The 12,092-nt window shown below is 34.3% G+C and overlaps 1 long non-coding RNA gene across 1 annotated transcript in view; it reads left to right on the top strand.

The window, feature by feature from the left end:
- LOC140682303 (uncharacterized) overlaps positions 1 to 1,120 on the top strand; it is a 61,706-nt gene extending 60,586 nt beyond the window's left edge. Inside the window, exon 4 of the long non-coding RNA XR_012053843.1 lies at positions 975 to 1,120. This is a non-coding gene — a long non-coding RNA (uncharacterized lncRNA). The remainder of the gene's footprint in view (positions 1 to 974) is intronic.
- Positions 1,121 to 12,092: the final 10,972 nt, after the last annotated feature.

Here is a 12,092-nt window from a genome sequence, read left to right as displayed (position 1 = left end):
AGGAATAGCATGGAACCTGTGGTGTCCAAAAAGCATGTCTAGCAATGATAGAATTAAAAAAAAAAATGCATATTAAAAAATGTTGCTTTGAATTTAATGTACTTGGCCTTCTATTTTTTATGTTTCATTTAGCAGTCATTTATTTGGAAAATGCACTTAATTGGGATGTCTCCAAAAGAACCAATTAAACTTCATGCTAGTGAATGGCAGCAAAATCTTATCTGGGACAAAATTAACATAAATGTTGCTTAAAAGAAGTGCATTTGCACTAGAACAAGTGATTAAGCAGTTTTTAATTTGCTGCAGAATCAAAGTGAAACTCTTAGGTCTGATCCTGATCTAATTACAAAGTTGACAAATTAAGAGGGGAGGAAAAATGAAGGAATACAGATAAAATACTGTAAATCCATTTATTTCCATATATATTTTTCTAGAAAAAACACACACATCTTTTCATAACCTGGAAATAAACATAAACAAAAAGAAAAAAATCAACTCCCTTTTTTAGCTTTAAAAGAAATTAATATACTATATACTGAGGTGACATGCTTTTTTTGCAAATATTATTTGTATTCCAGTTATGGAGACTGCAGTAAGCTGGAAAACTATTGGGTTTAAATTTGCTGTTGAAACCCTGTAATAAGACAAAGAGAGAAGAAATTCTATGAGCAAAACTCACACAACATTTCAATAAAATAATCTCTTAATGTAGAAGTGTGGTCTTGGCGCCTGTAAAAAAAAAAAAAAAAGGCAAATTTCTCCACAGGTTAGATAGTTTCAAGCTTTATTTAATGAGTCCAAGTAACAGAGGACTTTTGCTGTTGTTTAAAAAAAGAAAAAACCATAATCTTAATCCTTTAGCCTTGAAGTAATCTCACTGATCTTAATCAAAGTGTGTAACGGGAAAACCCATACATAAGATCAAATGTATCTTTTTCATATAATCTGATGTAAAATTTATGTTCCCATTTTAGGTGTTAATAAATTGATGGTGTGATATCACATACCTCACAAATGAGGAAATGCCTACCATCCAGCAAGACTAAAATAAAAGTAAACCATCTTAAATACCAAGGCTTCAGTGGCCACAGAGAGAAAGAAAAAGCAAGCACTCAAGGATGTTGATGGTGCCCTAGGAAGAGAACAAACCAACCCATCTCCAAGGAATGTTTGAGAAAGGGGGAAGAAGCAGTATGAATTGTGCTGTGTACTTCAATAATATATTCCTGCCAGACACTGGAGATATTCCTCAGTTCCTGTCAACTCTCACTGCAGTGCACTGATTATCCCATCTCAACTTAGTACCTAGTCCTTCTAAAGACAAAAGAAACAGGTTTAAAAAACAAACCAAACTAAAACCAAACAACCCAAGCAACCAAAAAACAAAGTCAACAAAACCTTCCCCAAGCAAATAAAAAGCATCTCCACCCCAAACATCACTACCACCACCCCCAAAGAGCAAGATTATATACTTTTAATTATAAAAAAATGTATTGAAGCTATAAAGAGAAAGGGTAAAACAAACCTAGAAAGAATAAAATGCAGTGACACAAACACTGATAGTAAATTTCCTTGGGACTGTCATTCATTGATTTCCTCATTTGTGATGATAACACCATTTTATAAATCTTAAGTTATTTGTGACATAGACAACTACCTTCTACCTGTCAGTTATGTGTGGCTTAGAAGTATAGTTTTCTATGAAGTCATGTTTGCTATTTGTTTCAAACATGACTTCAGCCAAAAGGTAACTGCTTCTGAGATATGCATACATGCATTCAGCTAAGAATTACTAACCCGATCAAAAATTTTCTTTCTTAACATTATTACAATATTTCTAAAAGTTAAAGTATTATTTAGAAACACAGTAGCTATTTAAGTACTTGAGATTCATGAATCTTGAGAGAGGTTAAACATTTATTTTGAGAAGAAATTAAATTTGTTGGCAGTAGCCCTCAGTGTTCAGTAGAATTTCAGTTGAGATTTCTAGATTCTTGTTTATTTCTTTTTTTAGACTTTAGGTAATACAAACACAATTTCATTATAACCACTGAGAATTTATTTTATTTTTACCCTAGTCTGATGTGGTAATCTGTTGTTTTGCAGTTTGTTCTTCTGTAGTAGGTTTTAAATATTCCTTGTTAGAAGTTTGTAATGGTTCGATCCATGTACCCCATTTGGCTTCCTTAATTGGGTCAGTCCTGAGTTCTTTACCCCAAGATTTTCCCACCAAGTGTCTGTCAATCCACCTGTCAGTCTCCTTGTACCTCCTTTTTTCCCTTCTGGAATGTTCCCTGGCCTTCATCCCCTCCTAAAAGCAAGATTGGATTGCAAGGTTTGCTCCTTCCCCTTGCTGGCTTCCATCGGAGAGCCCTGCACCCCTCCCCTAATGCCTTCCCTATTGGTAAAAGGTTGTGTTGTCCCTTGTTCCCACCCCTCCTTAAAAGCAGGTTCGTTTGCCCTCAGCTATTGTCACTTGTCCCTGATTCTTCTGGGGAAATAAACCTTCTTTGGAACTCAAACAAGTGACCCCTGTCTGTTCCTTTGCCTGGTTTCTCGCACTGTGCTGCTGCTTGTGCTCCCCACGCCGCAGGCTCTGCTGCAGGGAGCTGCGAGCCCTGCATGCCCCAAAACCCAGGGGAGCTCAGTGAAGGTCCGGGGGTGGCCACTATCGTCACTGCCCATCGGTCTCGGGGAGTGAACTGGCTGGGGAACATCTTCCCTGTGACTGCAGCATGCAGATACAGTCCTCCTTTTCATTATAATCAGAAAATTTAATATTTTGTTCTTTCTTTGAACTAACACTCTCCACTGTAAATCCCAGAGTAAAAGCTGCTTTACTCTTTTATGTGACAAACACTTTAAAGAATAGCAAATATTTAGAATCAGTAAGAATAATATTTTCTCCTTATTTCCTCCATCCTTCTCCATTAGGTAATATCTAAGGAACTGAACTAGTAAGCACTATGATATTGTACACAGAAACATTGAATTACATTGCTTTTGAATACTCAACAGCCTCGAATATAGTTAGCATTTTATTACAAATCAGATAAACATTTTCATTTAAAAATGTATCGTTTGGCCGCTTTTTCAGAAAATCTTAGAAGACTTTTGAAGTACATAGATCTAAAGGAGATTTTTTCATTCTTCTTTTAAGCCATCTTTAAGATGAACTAAAATTTTTTTCTTAAAGAAGTTTCTGTGTTTGTCTCTGCTTTCTTATTTTTATTTCTCAATGAAATGCAAACCTCATTGTCTTAGTGACATCAATGAATTTATTTCTAATAAATTTCTAATTAATTGAATATTCTGTTTAAAATACCTTGAAGGTTCACTAGATCTGTTCCTGTACTCAATATACCAAGCTCAATGAAAAGCCAAATCAAATCTTAAGGCTAATATTTTCAAAGCCCTTAGAGAACTAAAGATTCCTTAATATGCATTCTAAGCCTTAAAGGGTTACAACTACTGGTACATCTGCAGCTTCTCATCTCTACTAAAGTAGAAATTCTTTAGTTGTAATAAAACCAACTCAAAAATCTAATACTCAGCCTTCATGTGCACTCCTTTGATCTGTATGGGGAAAACATGTAGTAGGGCACACAATATTTTAAATCACACCTAGTCAATGTCTTCCTCATGAGGGATGAAACATAGAATTGTACTACTGGTACTAAATGTTGCTTATGTCTCTTTGTAAATCAGAAAGTCCCTCAGGTAAGAGGATTGTTTTAAAAACTAAAAGCACTGATAATTCAAGAAATTTAGTTGGTGATACCTGTCCATAGACTATGAAGGCACTGAGAGTCTAGAGATTGTACGGAAAAAAAGACTTCAGAAGTACTGCAAAAATAATGAAGATTCCAGTGAGGTAAAATGAACATTATCTGTGAGAAAATTAAAATGTCTGACTACAGTGTACTAGCATGACCACAGGAGAAAATACTGTAAAGTTAATAGACTTAGCTAACATCCAAGAAAAGCCAATCAATTGCTAAAATTTTGTACAAGGCCAATTTTCATTTTTTGTGGTCTAAAAACCAAAGTATCAAGAGAAATGAGGACTGGTACATTTATTGAAGTTTTTAAATAAAGAATGGATACTTTTTCAAAAGAAATCATTCAAGCCTTGGGCCTTAAGATTCCAGGCAATGTTAAATATGCAGGCATAAAACCGATACCTCTGGTCTTAACATAGATGAGTCTGTAAGTCTTAGCTCTCATCCTTTTGATCACCTTTGTATCACCTGACTTCCCCTAAGGTTCATGACAGAAAATCATAAAGGTAGGGAAAGTAATTCTTTGATTCTTAAGCAAGCAGTATGGGACTGCAGATAAAAAAGGGTAAACTAGCCATGTGCTCTCCCAACTTTTTTTGTTAAGAATACTAAGCATACTTTCTTTTTAACATATCATTTATTCCCAAAGAACATACGCTACACTGAAATTTTAGTAACAGCTGCCCATGAATATGGACTACTAATTTATATAATGGATTGCTAACATATTAAATTCAGCAACTGCAATTTACAAAATAGACTAAATCCTGTAGCACAGAACATTTCTTTTCTTTCCAAAACACAGCCTGATAATATGAATTTGTAATTTCCAAGCGCCATCCATTGTACATTGGCATTATACAAGGGTATATTTTCTCCAGTTTCCATGTCCTTGACTTTCTGTTTATTTTTTACCCTATGATTTATGTGGCATCTTTGAGGGAAGAGGTGGTGTATAAATCTATTGCATTCTCAGCCTCATTATTAGTAATGGATTAATTTTCAGTTTCATCACTAAAAACAGTTCATTATCTGCACAGGCAAAATTATCTTCATATAGATTCTGAGGTAATTGATTCCTCTATTTATATACTGAAGGGAATGTTTCTCACACAGATTGCAAATGAAAAGCCTTTTTCTTCCCCTCCCCCTTTGTTCCATGCAACAGTGACATGAAAAACTAACATTTTCACTGATAACAAAAAAAAAAAAAAATCTGTGATAAACCAAGATTAGTTACTCCCAATGATTACAATCATTGCAGAAATCACTTCTTAATGATATAGGTTAGTTAAATGAAATGGACACTCTCTTACATCATAACCAAAACTCTCTTAGAACATCACTGGAAAGAACAATTCTGTTTATTAATACTTGCAAGTATTAATAATTACAATTTTATTTTTTCTTTTTTATTATTCTCTAAGAATATTTTATATTGTAGCAGCACAGAGCACAATTAAAGAATTACAATAATATTACTCTATCACTGAGAATTATTTCACACTCAAATCGTGAGAAGGGGAGGACTGAATAGAAGTGTTCTGAACACTTTTAATAAAGAAGAACACATTTTTTTTTTCTTTCTAATTTTGGTTTTGGTCAGTTGATTTAGTATCTGAAGTGAAGCAAGGGGAAAGCAGATTTACTATCTGGGTTCCTTTAGGTTCACTGATGGCATGATTTTGTCCTAGATCTGTTGTGCTACGCGGTTTTGATCTGGGTACTTCTGCATCTGTATTGGTAGGCATATATATATTGCTTCATTTAAATTATAAGCACAATAAAATATCACTCCCTAGACAGCATGGTTAGAAATCAAATAAAAAAGAACATTCTGTTCTTAACTTACCTAACAATAGTATAAACCAGTTGTGGGGAAAACTGTAGGTAAAGTTGAAGAAAACTGGAAAATTACAAACACTGAGTCAACATACATGCTAAAGGGGAAGAAATGGAGGATTGAGCAGGGTGGAAAGTATATGTTATAACAGTATGAAAAAATTGTAAGAAGAAAATATGTTTGCTTCTCCTTGGATGGAATCCAGTCAGCATGCCTGATTTCCCACACACAAAACAAGCTAAGGGTAGAGTGGAGTGGAAACTCCTCAGCCAGACTCTGTTGAAATCTCTGCTTGAAGGGGAACCCGGTAGTACCTGGTAGCTGAAAAGCTGCATAGCAGCTGTCAACCAAGGGAGAAAAAAGAAGATTTTTTGCTGTAGAACTAGCAAGCATGGCAAATTCACAGACATACACCTCCATCCCAAAGGTTATCCCAAATGTAATAACTGATGTTATCTAGCTCCAAGGTAAGACACCGCCCACTGAATATCATGGATGACTGGAGCCCTTCAAGCTCCACCTCGGGTAAAAATATTCTGAGTTAAAAATGGGGAGAAGTTAGGCAAGACTGTATCGTAACTTCTGGGATCAGTTGACAGGCTGAACTTGTCTTCATCCTGATTGGAGTGCCTGTTGGGTAAGAACAGTATTGTATGTGTCTGAATGAGTGTTTCAAGCCAGCTTTTATTAGGGATTAGAGCTTGTTAGTATATTGTTTTAAATGAGTTTTTGCAGCCAGAATATTTTAATCTTAACCTGTCACAATTCTCTATTATATTAGTAAATAATATTATTCCATAAACTGTTAGTGTGAGTCTTCCAGTGGCACTAAACTTGCCACAGGAGGTAACATACTCAACTGTGGAGGCTGAGGGGAGGGTCTCTCTGATGCTGTTAGAGTTTGTCCCTGGATCTTTCCTGGGACACCGACCGACCAGTTAAAGGTGGAGTCCCTGGAGGGGCCATTTTTGTTTATGTGTGACCCTGGACAAGTCAGTCAAATGGCCCTCCAATCCAGAAGGCTATTCAGTGAAGGGTACCCATTAAGAAATATGATGGGTCAGGCACAAGGGTCTCGGCTTTCCTGAAGTACTGACAGACTAATCAGACTCAAAGGGGTTTGAGAAAAATCTCCCTTTTCATGTGACAGCAGCAGAAAATTAGACTTCACTACAAATAATTTTAAACTATCTTAGAAATAGTCCCGATTTCATTACTAAATCTACTAAGTTCATTTGTACTTTTCCATTTCACACATGAGTGGTGTTCATGGTCTTGTATATTTTCATTTGGTCATCCAAATTGAAATGTTTTTTTTATTTTTAAATTTTCTTTGAAATTTTTATGGACTTATTTACAAAATGAAACCACCATATTCTATATTTTCCACAGAAAGAACACAAACATGTAAAAATTAGAGAATTTTGGCTCTATTGTAACAACAAGGACCTTTGATAGTGTACTTTGTTTCTTGGTGTTATGTTGTTTATTTTCATGATTTTATAAAATTACAGAACACATGAACTCAGAAATAATCCCCAAAGCCTTTGTTTTAGATTGCTCACACAATGGGGATTTTGGAACATACCATAATTTCCCACCCCAGTAAGATGACTTTCTGAAAAGGAAGGAAATATAGGAAGGCCTCCTTTCGAAAAATGGTGACTGCAAGTCAGGGCTTAGTTGAGTAATAAACTGAGTTTTCAGACTTCAGCACAATTAAAACCTCAATGACTTGTAAGGCCAGCTGTAGGACTCTTCTATAGGCAATGCTGCTAAAGGAGACAAAAACATGTGCTGTCAGGAAAACCAAAGATCTGTACAGCAGTTGAGAAAGAGGTGTTGGGGGGAAAAGGTGTTGAAAATCAATTCTACAACAGCCAAGTCAGTAATAAAAGAGGGGGAGGCAGTACTCCAGGAGCAGAGATTTCTCTGCAGTCTATGAAGATCACAGTGAACAGGTTACCCCACTGCAGACCATGCAAAGAACCATGGGGAAAAAATAGTTCCTGCAGCCTACAGAAAGGACCTGTGTTAGAGCAGTTATTGAAAGACTGCAACCAGTGAGAGTGATGTTGGAGCAGGAGACAAGTGTGAAGAGGAAGAAGAGGCAGAAAGGAGCTGTTGTGGACTAATCACTACCCCGTGTTCCCCTTACCCTGTACCACATGGAAGGTAGAAGGTAGCAGACTCAGGAACAAGTGAAGCTGAACCTGGGAAAAAGGATTGTGTGTGCGTGTGTGTGTGTGTGTGTGTGTGTGTGTGTGTGTGTGTGTGTGAAGGTTTTAACTGTCTTTGGTTTTCACTTTCTAACTCTATGTTTAATCAACAATAAATTAATCTAGCCCTACTTGAGTCTGTTTCACCTTTGTTGGTAAGTGACCCACAAACTCTTCTGTCCTATTTTTCCTCCCATGCTATTGGGGTCAGAGAGAAGTGAGAGAGTGACTGGACAGGAGATCTGACAGCAAAGTACCAGAAATCATTGCCTATTGGTACAAAGCTTATGTTCAGCTTTGGGTCTGACTAGTAAATCTTTCTGAAGTTATGCACTATGTAGGCATACATATGTTCTGTATGACGTTTGATATTTCAGCGATAATGTGCATCAATAACTATTCTGGTTCCCTTCTATTCCACATTCCTGCCCTTCTGGATCCATAGAATTTTTCTGTCTACTTCCATTAAAAACCAGAAAATTAAATTATATCACCAACTTCCAAAAATAATAAGACCAGCCTCCATAAATGTTGTATTGAACATCTTATTGAACCGCTTATAAACACATTTTCCTGGCTTATTTTCATTTTAAGAATTTTAAATGCTTTTTGTAAATGCATTTATAAAGTAGTTGAATAATTTCAGATTGCTTATTATCAGTCATGAAAGTTTGCATTTGATATGAAAATGTTATGAGATACAGCATAATCTGAAGTAATTTAAATACTAAAGGCATATCAGTCATGCTCACAAGCAGCCTGTGTCATTGTGAAACAATCACTGTCAAAATGTTCTTTTATTTTCTTTTGAGGAAACAAGGCCTTTGAAAATGCCTAGTTACAATCACTCGTTCCAGTTATTCTGAAATAATTAACATTTTTTATTTCATATTTGTGGCACTTTCTCAAGAGGAAGACACACATGTAGAATTTCAAGAAGAAAACTCAGATGTTATTCTCCAGATAGACAACCTATCTAAATAGTTCTTGAATAAATTTATATCTTGAATAAATATATCTCAAAACCAAGAAGTTAAACTTATTGACTGCAGAAAAATAAACATAAAAAAACCATTTAATTTAGTAAAAATCACATACATGACGGTTTTTTTTGTTTCCTGTTGCCTGAAAACAGGCTCTGACCACTTCTGAATCAGTACCATTAATGTGGTTGCCAATTGTTCTGAAGACAATAGTCAGACACCTGAGGACATAAAGAGGTTAAAAAAACCCATTTCAGAAATTATACAAAGACAGAAAAGAAAATAAAAGTAGAAACCAGAAGCAAACAGAAACAACGTGAAACTAGAAATGCAGGAAAAAGAAGACAGATAAGGAAAGAAGAAAAGGTAGAAAAACACAAGGAAAATATTTATGATTTGAAGTATAATGTATAATATTCAGCCTATTCCTGCATAATCATGAAGATACCAATAATTTCCTTTAATTTTAATTCCCATAGCAAATTTCTAGTTTCTAGAAACTTAGAAAAGAAGAGGTATAGTTACAAATGGAAATATTGTTCTGGGAGATGTGCATTGTCTTATTCTAATAGTTTTAACTTTCTAATATTTGACTTTTTATATATGTGTTCTAAGATCTTGATTTCTTTTCCTTTCAAAGCCTTAACAGAACATCTTCATGCAGAAGTGTATTCTTTCGAAGAAAAGTTCACATTCTTGTGCATTTTTGGTGTTTAGATACAATTCTCTACAACATATATTATTGCCTTTGTCAAGCTTCAAAGACAAATTAACATAAACTATGAGTAGAATAGGTTACTAAAATGTCACAATTTGTGAACATGGGTAGGCAAAATAAATCAAAATAAAAGCGTGAGAGAGCATAAAGAAATTGAGATAATCTCCATAGTAGTCCAAACAAAAGAAAAGTGGCTGAGTTTAAAATGTGAAGATGCAAATATTGTAGTATCAAAGGGATTGATAAATCATTCAGAATTGCTAAAAGTCTACATGACCTTAAATTCTAGGACAAGTGAGCACAGAGTTAGAATAATGTTTAGAAAACATGAATTCGAAATTCATTCTCGCAGCTGAATTCCCACAAGATAAATCAATGACTGGTGTTAGAACATGATTAATTTAATTTATGTGGAAAAGGAGATGAAAAACCTACATTTTTCAAAAGGATATAAGGAAGATTTGGAAATTACAGAACAGTCAGTCTCATCTGTCTGTCTGCAAGTACCATGGAGCAGGTTTTTTCTACTGAAAAATTTCAGTAGAAATGTGTTTTCCACAACAATCTGCTTATCAGTTAACAGTCATTTTTCAGGATTATACTGCATCTTTACCAAGCATTAAAAGATACCCTCATTGGTAAGAAATTCAGCATAGTTCTTCTCTTATTCACACACTCATTGATTTATCATTGAATAATTAGGAGCATGCATTTTTAAAAAAAAAACGCAAGGGAATTCCCCACAAATACTTGAAATACACAGGAAAAAACAAACAAACAAAAAAACAACAAACCAGAGGTATTTTATAAAGAGGTTTTTTTGTGGATTTTTTTTTTAAGGGAATAAATGGCTGCTGCAAATCTGTGCATGATTTGCTTCATATCATAATTTAAGCAAACAAAAATGTAAAGCTTCCCAATAACAAATTTATGTTGAAAGCACCGAAGTAATTAAAACTAATTTCTTCAAAATATAATGCTGGTGAATTATTGTATTTTATTAATGGGAAAAAAAGGAGAAATCTTTTTCCAAAATCTTTGGACCATGTTCACTACTTGTTCCTGTGATATCAGTGAATATCAATTTATTCTGGAAATCTTAGGGCAAAAGACTAGTCCAAATAGCCTTAAAAACCTTTGAATAGCTTAGTGCACTCAAATTTAAAGGTTCTTCACAACACTTTAAATAATAATATAATAAAATAAAGATTATAACAATAAAATACCTTACTTTAACATATATAATCCTATGTCTGGTGCTTGATATAGATGATTTACATAACTTTCTTCATTCATTTTATTTTTACAATGAATATTTACTATGTTTTTGCAAAAAAATGAGCTTCCAAATAAACTTCAGACAATCATTCAAATTGTATTGGTAAGTGTGATTCTAATTGACTTCTCATAAGTAAATTTTTTTATCTCAGAAAGCATTTTTTTATAAGCTGCCTTAATGTTCTCTATACTTAAAACTATGAATAAATTAACATCAGAAATCATATGTTAAATATTCTTAGTACATTCACAGAAAGTCCAGGTCATGAAAATTACACAAAAATTCTTTGGAAATAAATCAGTTCTCTTAAACTCCAAATGCAGTCATAACTTATAAACATAAACAGAACCAAAAATTCTTAAATATTTTGATCAGATACATAAAAATGGCATCTGTACAATTCATACAACTACTGTCCCTGTGCTACTACAGTTTTAAGATGAACAATTTTCTTTGATTTATATGGAAATATATATGTGATTATGCGTTACCATCTTCCATATTAATAGATCTCTTTTATTTTATCCTACCTTTGGTGATGTCTTAATGGTCGTTATATCCACATATTAATATGTTTGGAGAAAACTTAAAGAAAAAAACCCAAAGATAACAACCTGATTTTTGTTATTTTCTCAAGGAAGCATGAAACTATGGGTATCAATAAAAATGTAATGCCATTTTCTTCATAAAAGGTATTTACCCACTGTAAAAAATTATTGTTATAGTTAACAGAAAATGGTGGTATGAAAAATTGAGAATAGAAGAGGAAGAAAAAAAGATTAAATGAGTTTTAAAACAAACCAAAAACTGTCGGAACTCAAAATGTCCCTCAGACATTTTTAGAGGTTCCAGGCCTTGGTCAGAAGCATTTTAGACCCTGGCAAACAGCAGAAAACAGCTGTGATTTTGAGTTTGAACCATGGAATGAATTACCAACTTTAAAGGTGGAACAAGCAGTCACAGAGGGTTAGATGATATGGTAAAAGTAGTCACAAATTAGAGGGTAAAATTTTTTAGTATTGTACAGGGGGGTTTTAACACCTGTACAGGGGGGTTTTACTTTGTACAGGGGGGTCAGGAGTTCTAAGATGGAGGAAAGTGGGCCTGAACCTGTTCTTCCTCCTTCTTCTTCCTTACCTCCATGTTCTTGGTGATGTTGGCATTTTTCTATTGGTTTAGGCTAGGGACACACTATTCAACGTAGATGATAGATATTGGCACATTATTGTAAATATAGTACACGTAATTTCTTGTATATAATGTTTGTA

Source organism: Taeniopygia guttata, chromosome 2 (genome assembly GCF_048771995.1).
Source record: "Taeniopygia guttata chromosome 2, bTaeGut7.mat, whole genome shotgun sequence".
Classification (NCBI taxonomy): domain Eukaryota; kingdom Metazoa; phylum Chordata; class Aves; order Passeriformes; family Estrildidae; genus Taeniopygia; species Taeniopygia guttata.
The sequence above is the reverse complement of the archived record's forward strand: the minus strand, read 5'-3'. Positions and strand labels throughout refer to the sequence as shown.